General features: G+C 39.7%; 1 protein-coding gene across 1 annotated transcript in view; it reads right to left on the minus strand.

The window, feature by feature from the left end:
- The window catches only part of LOC121524837 (synaptic vesicle glycoprotein 2C-like), an 85,577-nt gene extending 76,388 nt beyond the window's left edge, over positions 1-9,189 (minus strand). Inside the window, exon 1 of the mRNA XM_041810352.1 lies at positions 9,058-9,189. The gene's annotated coding sequence lies outside the window, so the exon portion shown is untranslated. The remainder of the gene's footprint in view (positions 1-9,057) is intronic.
- Between the last annotated feature and the right edge of the window lie 2,566 nt (positions 9,190-11,755).

Here is an 11,755-nt window from a genome sequence, read left to right on the forward strand (position 1 = left end):
TTCTGTACTCCAAATCCTGCTGAATAAAACATTTTTACTTCTAATTTGTATGTAGATATCACACCAGCCAAACCAAATGAGCTAAAGAGCAGAGTTCATTTCAAATGGACCGAACAGCTCAGGTGTAAAGGCACCCATATTTGTTAGCAGGTAGCAGAAGGTAGACATACAGCTGTGTCAGTGTGCATTTATACTTAGCTGTTAGGGTGATTGAGTAGACGGCATTTACCTTGTGGAAAAATCCCTATTATGTTGAGTTTTTGGACAAAGGGGCTAGGGCAATTTGGACAAAATTCGAGGAACAACTTTCTTTTCAGTTCCTATTGTTTATTTTTGAAAACTTAAATCCTACTACTGACTAATTCTAGGGCTAGACTGGGGCAAAAAAATTCTGCTTTGGCATTTTCTGGCCCTCAATGACCCCTAACAGATGGTCAAACATGACAGCAACGGCCCCTAAATCCACCCCATTACACTTTTCGGCTACACAATACCTATGAATAAGACACTCGACAGTAGGTGAGAAGTGAATGTCAAAGAACAAAACTCAGTCTGCAGTATTTATCCTCATTTAAGAACAGGGATGCACAGTAATATCATCATGATATCGGTATCGACAGAATTAGCGGTTATTATTGTGACAACAGATACAGAAATGTCCACAATCATTCATTACCTTTATGTCAGTTGTTAATAAGCCTTTATGTCCATATTGACTGAAAATATTGAATTATATCTGCTTTAAGAATCAGCCTATATCAGCTGTAAATATCAGGCTTTATCAACAGTAAATATAAAAAGCCTATATTGGTTGTAAAAGTAGGCCCATGTCATCTGTAAATATTAGCCTATATGGCCTATTAGTATCAGCCTTTATTGGCAGTAGATATTAGCCTATATCAGCCCCAAATATTGGCCTATGTTAGCAGTAAATATTGGCCTATAAACTTTGCATGTAAGCCTATATCCACAGTAAATATCAGCCTCCACTGGCTGTAATTGTTGGCCCAATTAGATGAAAATATTTAACCTATATCGGGTGTAAATATTGTTGTGTATCGGCTGTTAATAAAAGCCTATATTGGCTGTAAATGTAGGCCTATATCAACTGTAAGTATCGACCTATACTGGCTGTAAATCTTGGCCAATATCAGCTGTAAACACTGGCCCCGATTCTTCGTATATATTAGCCTATATTGGCTGTAAATGCAGGCCTATATCTGCTGTAAATATCGGCCTTCATCTGGTGTAAGTATCGGCCTATATTGGCCTTAAATCTTAACCTATATCTGCTGTAAATATTGGCCTATGACAGCTGTAAATATCAGCCTGCATTGGATGTAAGTATCAGCCTATATTAGCTGTAAATAATGGCCTATATATAAACTGTAAAAACTCTATATAGGCTGGAAATAATCTGCCTATATTGGCTGTAGGTATCAGTCACATCAACAGTAAAAACTAAACTTTATTGGCTGGAAAGTTGTGGTATATACATTGGCTGGAAATTTCAATGTATATAAGCTGTAAATATCTGACTATATTGAATGTAAACATCAGCTCATGTTGGCTGTATATCAGCCTATATAAGCTGTAAATGTTGGCTTATGTCAGCAGTATTATCAGCCTATCCAAACAGTGAATTTTGGCCTTTATCAGCTGTTAATTTCTGTGCATATGGCCTGGTAATATCAGACTATATCAGCAGTTAATATTGGCCTATCAGCGGTGAATATCGGTCTATATTAGCTGTAAATTTCTTCTTATATTGACAATAATATCTGACCATATTTGCTGTAGATACCAGCCCATATGGGTAGTATATTCTGGCCTATGTCACCTGTAAATTTCAGCTTATATTGGCTGTCAATATCTGCCAATATCAGCTATAATATCAGACCATGTTTGCTGTAAATATTGGCCTTGTTTATGAATGGATGGATGCATGGATACATCAGCTCTTTTTCTAAGCTCATCCTCATTTCTTGTGTTTAAAGGACTGAAGTTTTAGGTTTGAACCACATTCATATATCAGTGTATATATCAGTTTATTTATTTTTTAAAAATTGTTTTGATTAACAACTTTTATAGAGTTTCCTACAGGTGAAGCATGCATTCAAATGTAAATAATCTTAGACAATCATGTTTCTTTGTTTGTGGGAAGGTCAAAATCATGATTGTGATTAAATTGCAATAATTTAATCGTGCTGGCCTAAAAGGGCACAAAACAAATTCAGTTTGGGCTGTCCTGTTTTGTTGCAATGGCTGTGCCAAACAATGAATTTCTTCACCCAGTTCTTTGTTATATTATCAGCATGATGAAGAGCTGTAATAGTTCAATCACATGTGCTTTTCTAAAACCAGTGTGCAGGTTATAGATCATATTGTAGGCTGTGGAAGGACGTAGGCCATGTTTATAAGATTTCAGCTTTGCTGTGCTTTCTTGCTGGCTGCTTCTGCATGAGAATTTTCTGCTTCAGCTTCATTAGTCATTTACTACAATTAGATCACATTTATAGGCATTACCACTACCTGGATGAGGGTGTGAAGGCTGTTTTTGTTTGCCTTTTTCTCTATTCAGACAAATGTGTTGCACGACTGCATGCACCAAACTGGGATGTCCGAATGGTGACAGTTAAGGATGAATACAAATACTGGTGCATCTCTAGTTAATGATTTGCTAAGGGTTTTAGTTTTAGGTCATGCAGAAGAACTCAGGATGTAATGCATTAACATGAGCTACATCTAAAAGTAGCATTACCCAGCACTGGTCTTACACCATCACCCAAAAACTAAAGTTTGAGCACCATGAAGTAAAGAATTGAGGAGCCATAAAGTGCAACAAACAGATGACAGAGTTGTGGTACCATTGAACAGCTTGATGATGTCCCTCACTCCTCTTTCCAGGCTACTGATTGGCTGACAGATTGCCTCCTGGCTCTCTTTGTGACATGTGCTGCAGACTCAAACAAGCCAAACCCTCTTGTGAGTTTAGTTCCAATGAAATATAGATGAAGCAGAGATAAGACACAATAGAAAAGGTTAAATAGAGCGAATACAAGCTTCGATTGTCATCTGCTGAGCTAAAGCAAACACTGAGGTATACAGAGCCTGAGGCAAACATTAATTTTCTGACTATTCAAAGTCAGAGAGCTGCAGCCTTCAAGCAAACACCTGGTCGGATTTCTTCATGTTTGATCCAATCAAACTTCACAGTCAGCCTCGTGGGACAGCTTTATGCAAAACTCATCCGTCACTTTCCCCCCTCTTTGTTCCACTGTACTGCAGCTTCACCGGCGGAGCTCAGCCCACAGACCACGTACAGGAAGGAGCATCAATCACCGCCAAGTCTTTTGACGCAAGTCGCGTCCCATAATTAGATTTCAGGCTGTCCTGCAGACTGAGAATCAATCCTTGTGCTGCCTGTACAGTTTTTAGATGACTGTCCGCGCGCTGCACCGTGCATTAAAGCCTGAGTAATGGATGGATCTGCCCTGTGTGCTCACTGCAGATTCACTCCTCTGCTGCTCCTGGTGCACGTGGCGGACTATAAAGCTTGGGAATGCCTCCTCTGTGAGCGTGTGCCAACTCATTTTAAATAAGATTTTTGGAGAGGAAGGTTACTCTGTCTAATAATATCCCTACAATAAAAGATGAATTAAGTCTCTAATGTTGCAGGTAAAAATGAGGTATAGGATTTTTTTCTCTTTTCATTTGCAACTTTTGTGAAATAAACTTAAAACAATGAATGAAAACCAACGAGATGTGTTGCTATAATGAGCCTTGGCTCAATAGAGAGAACTTGTTCATCAAATAGGGGAGACTGGGGGCAGCTGTAACATTTTTCACACATTCACTCAGAGATAATTTGAAATACACTTCTCATCTTCTATATCTTTTACTGAATTGTACAAACCTATTCTAATCACTTTAGTGAAATAAATCAATAAAAATGATAATTGTAACCCATTTTTTACTCAATTAAAACAAAATTAAGACTAGTCATATTTCTGATGAATTATTGAATCATGTTAGTTGTTAGATTTTGGGGGGGTTGTATTAATTTCTTGTAGATTTAGGGTATTTTATGAATTTAAAGTGAAGTTTATGAATTTTTGCAGAGAGCCTGGCAACTTTCCAATTGAACCGAGTCAAAAGTAGAGATTTCAATTGATTTTTTTAAAAGCACGATTAATCTCAGAATTTCTGTTGTAAATTTCAAATGTTTGCAGTCCCTACCAAACACAAAAAGCAGTGCGTCGATGGTCAAACTTGCTACCAGCCACTGTTGGATGGTGCCTGATGCCGGTGCCGAGAGACTGCTAAGGGTTTAACGATCCAAGTATGTCAATACATCAGTTGATTGATTAATCATTCAATCAGAGCAATAGAAAGTCAAAACATCAATCTACACCATCATCATTCAGCTACGTTTTTTTTAAATTCCTCTCACACAACTGTTGACAGTTTCCATCCCTCTGTTCATCCTCAACAAGCTAGAAGAAGTGGCGGTTGCTAGCAGTTAGCACCCAAGATAAAGAGGATATCCTATATTCTCTCGTCTGTGTTGACATATTTCTGACAGAGACAACACCAGGGCGGGCTTCTTGCCCCGTTTTGCCAACTGCGTCTGCATTTTTTATCTGAAAAACCCCACCTCATGAAATTGTTAGCGGATAAAAGCACTCTTACCTCATTATGGCTGAAGAGTGCGAGTAGTGTCTGATACAGGCTCTACAGATAAACAGAGAGGGAAAACTCCACTGCTTCATCAGTCCTTCAATACATTGATTTAACTCTGCTGTCTCATATTAGATTTTAATAAAAATGTAAGCTGTCTGAACCTGCTGTGCTTAAAGCAGGAAAGCTGTTCTCATCTAACCCCCCTTAGCTCTTTTTTTCTTGTTATGATGCTGCTCATAAAGCAAGAAAAAGCCAAAAATTCACCAACACCTCTGCACAGACATGAAGCAAGATGGTGACTTATGGTGAAGATTGATATCCCGAGCGATTGCCTTTGTTGTGCTTTTTTACCAGTCTTAGAGGTTTTGCAATAACACGACACACCAGATACGGATTAATATATCCATTGCCTAGGATACTTCACATTCATCAGGAAAACCTCCTAAAGCATTTTGGGAGGGCAAGACTTTAAAAAGATTCTCAGAAGGGGACTGGATAAGTCTGTCTATGACAGTTAACAGGGTGACAAGACAAAAGGAGGTAGTTAGGCATGTGCAGCTCTAGTAGCAACCTGAGCCCGACAGACAGGTGCTGTTTTAGTTTATGAACCGTGGAGTTTGTTGGTGGATCAAACTCAAGCCGAGGTCAGGAGAGGTGCAAAAACGTATTCTCTGTCAGAGAAGCTTTCAGTGTGGATCTGTGCTGTTTATTTGAGAAAGAAATGTGGCCCATGTCTGATAAAACTGCCACTATGCTAAAGCTACATCAGCTATAGCATAGTCACTACACTGACAGCAGCCATTGCATATCCAGGCTTACGGTACAGCTAAACCCCAACCATATCCACTGTATCACAAACTCATGTCGAGGTTGAGACAAGTCAGGACAAGTCCCACCCACTTTTGTCCACTCTTGCTATTTTCAGAGCACTTTTAGTCAAATCCTTTCCACTTTCTTAACAATAGAATAATCAAACCAATCAAACGCCACAGGTTTCTACTGCTATCTTGAAATCCGTTCTGTATTTTTCCACTGGGTGACTGCCTGCTCCAAATTCCCTGTTGGGTTTTCACTGCCTGCACGCGCCGACTCCACACTGGCACTCAGCAGAAACACATGGACCACTACGCACCACATTATCTGGGCCTAAAACTGTCACCAAAAGTCTGAAATTATGTAAATGTTGGTAATGCACTCACCAGCCTTGCTTTTGTTCACTTTAAAAGTCTCCACAGCCTCACTGTTTGGTTAGCAAAGCGCTAATGCTAACATCAGCAGACTAGTGTAGAAATGAGGAGGGAGGCCCAAAGAGTAACGATAGTCAACTACTCATAACGCCATCAATCACCTGGTTTAACATGTTTAATCTCCGAAAACAGACAGAAGGCTTTTGAAGAAAATAAAGTGTTATTGCAAATCACTGTTATTGTCTTTTCTGCTGACAAACAGCTGTTTATGGAAAAAGAGTTACGAGTCATCACAGTAATTAGCCTGACTCAACTGTGAAGGCTGTGATAGACTGTTAATTTCTGTCATCTGACAAAATTACTCATCAAAAGCAAGCCTTACTCTTTATTAAGGGCTGTTATTACTAAGGGTGCATAATTTAATACTGCACAATAGAGCTCAACAGTGCCCACCAACTTTTTTGGTAGCGTTGATTCTGGAAGCGAAATTCCCCATTCAAATCCCCCATAGACATTTCATCAAGCCTTTTTTACAATGCTTATACATGAACCCAGCTATCTAGCGATCTGAGGACTCATGACTGTAAAACATTTGATCTGGTGCAAAAACGGTGCATGAAAAAATGAGAAAAAGGCAAACGTACATACATCTTTACAGGGAGAAGAGAACTACATAACCCATAATCTATTGTGATTCATTTTATTCATTGTTAACGGGGGCTTAGCAAGGGACTTTTGGCCCCCAAAAAGAACATTACACAGGGCCCCCCTTCACCAAGCAACAAATGCTGCATCATTTTTACAAATATCTATGCATTTAAATGTATTTCTGGACCATAATTCCTCAATGTAAGAGCAACATTTTTACTATGGTGACATGATAGCTAATGTTGCTAATGCTAGCAAAGACACCAACAACAACATAGGATCAAGCAATAACGTCAAGCTACACTGGCGCAGTCCAGCAGACCTGGATTTGTCCCCAAAATAACAACATCTAAGCTAACTAATGCGATCGCTGATGGGTCGCCAGAGACTGCAGACCATGGACATCGCTGACGACAAAGGGCTTCAAGACATCATCCGGGTCACCTCGGATGGCCCGTACCACAGAATACCTACGAGAACTACTGTCACAAGACTCCGTGAACCGTATGACAGCTAAAAAGGTAACTAAAGTGGAGCAGCTGGTCTGGGCTACATTTATTTCACTAACGAGAGACCACTGGACATCAGTCAGCAACTTCAGCTACCTCAGAGTAACAGCACACCTGATCGTTCACGTTACAGCATAAGTTACTTTGTGCTTGATGTGTTTGTCTGCTGGGCTGGTCTGCATTATGTAAATATTATTGATCAGTGAATTAAGACACTCTGATTTACAAACCACAAATAAGTTCAAAAACTCTAGTTTAATATTTCTTCATTCAAACCATACTTGTACTAATTTATCTCAAACAGAAATACAAGTAAATGGTAGTATTTTAAATGTTAATTTATAGATAATAATAAAAACACAGTGCTTAACAAATTTATTAGACCACCCTAACCAAAGTAAGGTTTATGCCACAGCTGCCCTAAATTAACAGCATTGGTAATTACCTAAATCATTTTTTATGTTTCTGCAATGGTTAATACACCAATATGTAGAAGCTCTTTAATCCAAATTATATTTTTAATGCTAAAATATAATTATTTTTCTTATCCATGAATTTTCAAATTTACTGATTTACAAAAAACTGAAATAATAGTAAAGCACATTTTTATTTCTTGATTAATATGTCAAATTATAGTTATTTACTTGCATTCCTGAACAGAAAAATGAGTTTTAGTGGTTGAATGTTATGATTGATTAATTTCTGACTTCTCAGAGAAGCCCAGTGAGCCGGCTCAAATTTGGGTGAATTCAGTTTGAAATTCCTCATTCCTGTTCAAAATGGTAAAACATGGAGAGCTCACTGAAAATGAAAGAGTCCGTATTAAAGCACTTCATAATGCTGGATGGTCTCTGAGACAAATATGACAGGTGGTCTAATAAATTTGTCAAGCACTGTACCTTTATTAGTAAAAAGCGCTTTGAAAGTGCTGTATATAAAGGTAAAATAATGAAAATAAACACTTGATTATATGAACATTTAAAAATCTAAAAATTACTAAAACTAAAAATAGTGATGTGATTAACTTATTTTTTTAAATAAATCAAAAACCAAAGTGAAAGTGCTAGCTGCTAATGTTAGCCACACTGTAAAGATTATATCAGGCTAACATCACGCCTGTTAACACAGTGAACCTGTGAGGAATTTGACTGTTTTCAAAGTATTTTCTCCTCTTTAGATTAGTTGGTTAAATTAAATTTAAATGACTGTTTAGCCAAATGAGGAAATAGATGCCTTAATTGTTGGAAATGATATCTCCTTTGTTAAAAGTTTTCTGAAGGAGAAGTACTAAAATGTCTCACACGCTTTTCTGTGCCGTCCATGGCTGCACCCGAGCTGAACGCTACACCAGCGGCAGCCATTGTTATACAATTACGGTACACTAAACCCCACCCATAGCTACCAGCTTGTTCTGCACAGGTGATTGGTCAGATCTGTTCTCAGACCTGGGACAATCACTTCAGACTGGAGCTTGGTGAGATGGCGAATCCATCTTACTGCCACCTGCTGTATCTATCAATGTTGATGCAGACCAGTGCGGGAGGCGGGGACATCATGCTCGGGAATGGTGCGAAAAATTGCCTTATGTGAAGAGAAGTTTTTAAAATGAAGCTCCTGCTATTATGGAGTGATCTTGCTCTATTTCAACAGAGAGAATCCTACTGAGCATGTGCTGACTTTATCACTGTAGCTCACTTCTAAAAGGTGGTATGTCACAATTACACCCTGTTAAATTTGCCCCCGGTCTCCCCTACTGGTTTAAAAACGTTTTCTAAACGCTCTTTGGGACGCTCGTGCAGTCAAACTCTTTAAAAGTTCTCAAACTCTGACGTCAATCACGCGCCCATTCATAATTCTACAGCCTTTACGCATAAATATAAGCCAGCTGAAATCCTCCGCTATCAGCAGTTTCCGTGTTGCATTAGAAATGATCCAAAAAGATGAGATCTACGTTTCACTCGAGCGGAGTGCGGAGGGAGATGAAGTTCTAGTTTGGCTGCAGCTTTAAACAGAGAAAAAGAAATACTCACAGCGCACACAGGACCATGATGCATCGTGCCTCTCCTCCGCTGAGTCTCCCCTCTCCCTCTCTCTTTAAACAGCAACAGGGAGCAAAAGCATCGCGCCGGAGATTTCTTGTTTCTTGTCTTGTGCGATGCAGCGGTTTCTCTGCTGCAGTCCAAGGAAGAGACGAGAGAGAAGCAGGAGGAGGAGGAGGGGAGGTGGGAAGCGTGAGTGTGATGGGGGGAGGAGAGGAGAGGAGGAGGAGGAGGGGGATAGTAGGAGTAAAAGGCAGACTGAAATCAATAGGCCTGTATCCTACAGACAACAGTGAGCATTTCCGTATTATACAGAGCAGCAGTGATGCAGGGGGGCTGGCAGAACCACACACTGCTGATGATGAGAACAAAGAGGAGGAGGAGGAGGAGAGATGGAGCTCATGGGGAGAAGTTTCCAGTGAGGACTGGTGCTGGATCTGCAGCGACAACTTTAAAACCACCAGAGAACCTCATTGCAGAGTCCACTTTATAAAGGGCATTAAGGAATCTCAGCTAATTTAGATTTTTAAATTCTTGTTTATGTCTTGATTCAGTAATAATGAAGATTTTATAACTTCAGTCAGACATCATTGTACAAAGCTGGATTATAATAAGGCTTTATCATGTATTGCAGTGGTTCTCAACTGGTGGGTCGGGACACAAAAGGGGGTCGCAAAGCTCTTTCTACTGGGTCGTGAATATGTGCCAGGGGAAAAAAATGTGACAAAAACTCCATCTACGGAAGCCCTAAGTGGACATGCAGTGATTCCATGCATGTATTTTTTGTTAGGTTCTCCAATGATTCTCAGTATCTTTCTCTAGAAATCAAAGGAAACAAGGCCGGTTTACCTAAGATAACAAGGAAATTCTTCTGGAAATTCCCAAACTTCCATGCTATCTTCAACCTGACATGCCAGATGGATGTGTTTCACACATCCATCTGGAAAACCTTCAATACTAAGCGTTTGGGAAAGGGCAGAAGATTTGAAACAAACTCAGAGTGTGATTGGATGAACATTCTGTCTGTCACATCTTTAGGGGCCAATCAGAGCAATAAAACACGTGATGTAGCCGTGACTGAGTTGCACGTGCGCAGCTACCGAGGAATAACGCGAATCATGGCGACTGTAGACATGTCAGTACCCGACTTTTGTTGTTTTTGAAAAGAAAACAACTCACTGCTGTTCTTTGTTCTTCTTTAAATGGAAAAAATGACGTCAAGTTCTGATAAAACTGGCGCTTTAGCAGCATCCACGCTGATCTATTCCGCCATAATTGCACTGGCCTCTTGTTGCTGCTTGCTTACATCACGACTCTGCCGCGACTGAAAGTACTGCCCCTCGTCGCTGATTGGTCCTGTCACTTTCTAACCGGGCCCAAACGGTTCAGACGGGAGCTTTGCAAGATGTTTTCGCCAGTGAGAAACAAGGAAACGGGCATATCCATCTGCTTTGTGAGGTTATGCTATTCATGCAAATCCTCCTGTAATGATGTGCTTTTCTAACATGTTTGTTTTGTCCCGTCTTTTTGTTCAATCGGTTTTTCTATGTAGGGTCCAAAGATCAACATTTTTTTAGTGTTCTTTTGGCTTCATGGTGTTTTGGTAGCCAAGAATACTGATTAACCAACATTTCTGAAATAAATTAAGATTTTGTCTTTTTAATTTGGGTCGTGATTTCTCTTAAGGAGGAGGTGGTGGGTCCTGATGGCTGAGCAGTTGAGAACCACTGATCTATTGCAACTTTTTGTTAATTTTTTAAGTCAACCCCCCCATCCCGGCTACATTTCGGCCAGAGATCTACTCGATGTTTCACATAACAATGCATCCACCTTTATCACAAGCCTTTGTATAAATGTACCCACCTGCAAGAATAGAAGACACCACTATAGGGCATACCAGAGAGCTTGGGCTGTCTGTGGCTGCCTAATGTGTCTGATGTAAACTAAAAACATGGCAACACTCCAGAAGGTTACTGTAATAACCACATTTCCCCCAACTGGGGTCAATAAAGATTTGTCTTGGCTTAATGTTAAGAAACCATTTTACAAAGCAGGATTATAATGAGGTGTTTATAAAAGCAACAATCAAAAATTAAGTCAGACCTCTACCCCCTTGCTTACTCTTAGGTCAGAAGTATACTTGATACTTCACTTTACAGTCATCCAGCTGCTTCACAAGCTTCCTTGTAAATTTACCAGCCTGTAATTGCTGTGTGTTACTGGAGGACACCACTAGAGGGCATACCAGAGAGTCTAGGCTACATAATGTGTTTGATGTAAACTAAAAATATGGCAACACTCAAGGAGGTCACTACAACAACCACATCAATATCTTAACTTAAAGACCCTGTAAAGTGAAAATGAATCTCTATTTAGGTTTGTTGTATGACAGGTCACTGTGTTATGAACCCTTAAATTAAATTTCAGTCAAATAAAGCATCTCTGAGTTTATAAAAATTAAGCTTCAAAATCATGAAAAATGAGGCAGTGAAATCTGCTCCAGGATGGTGTGGGCGTGTCTGTTTAGTGAGCTGAAGCCACGCCCACTCTGGAGAAATATGACAGATTTAAGAAATTTGTTATTTGTTGTTTGTGACTTTATATTGTATTGTAAGGGGGCGGGGTCATTCCCTACTGTCGGCTCATGACATCATGAGCCCACATATTTGCCCTGCCCAAATTAAACCCA

This window comes from Cheilinus undulatus, linkage group 17 (genome assembly GCF_018320785.1).
Source record: "Cheilinus undulatus linkage group 17, ASM1832078v1, whole genome shotgun sequence".
NCBI classification, from domain to species: domain Eukaryota; kingdom Metazoa; phylum Chordata; class Actinopteri; order Labriformes; family Labridae; genus Cheilinus; species Cheilinus undulatus.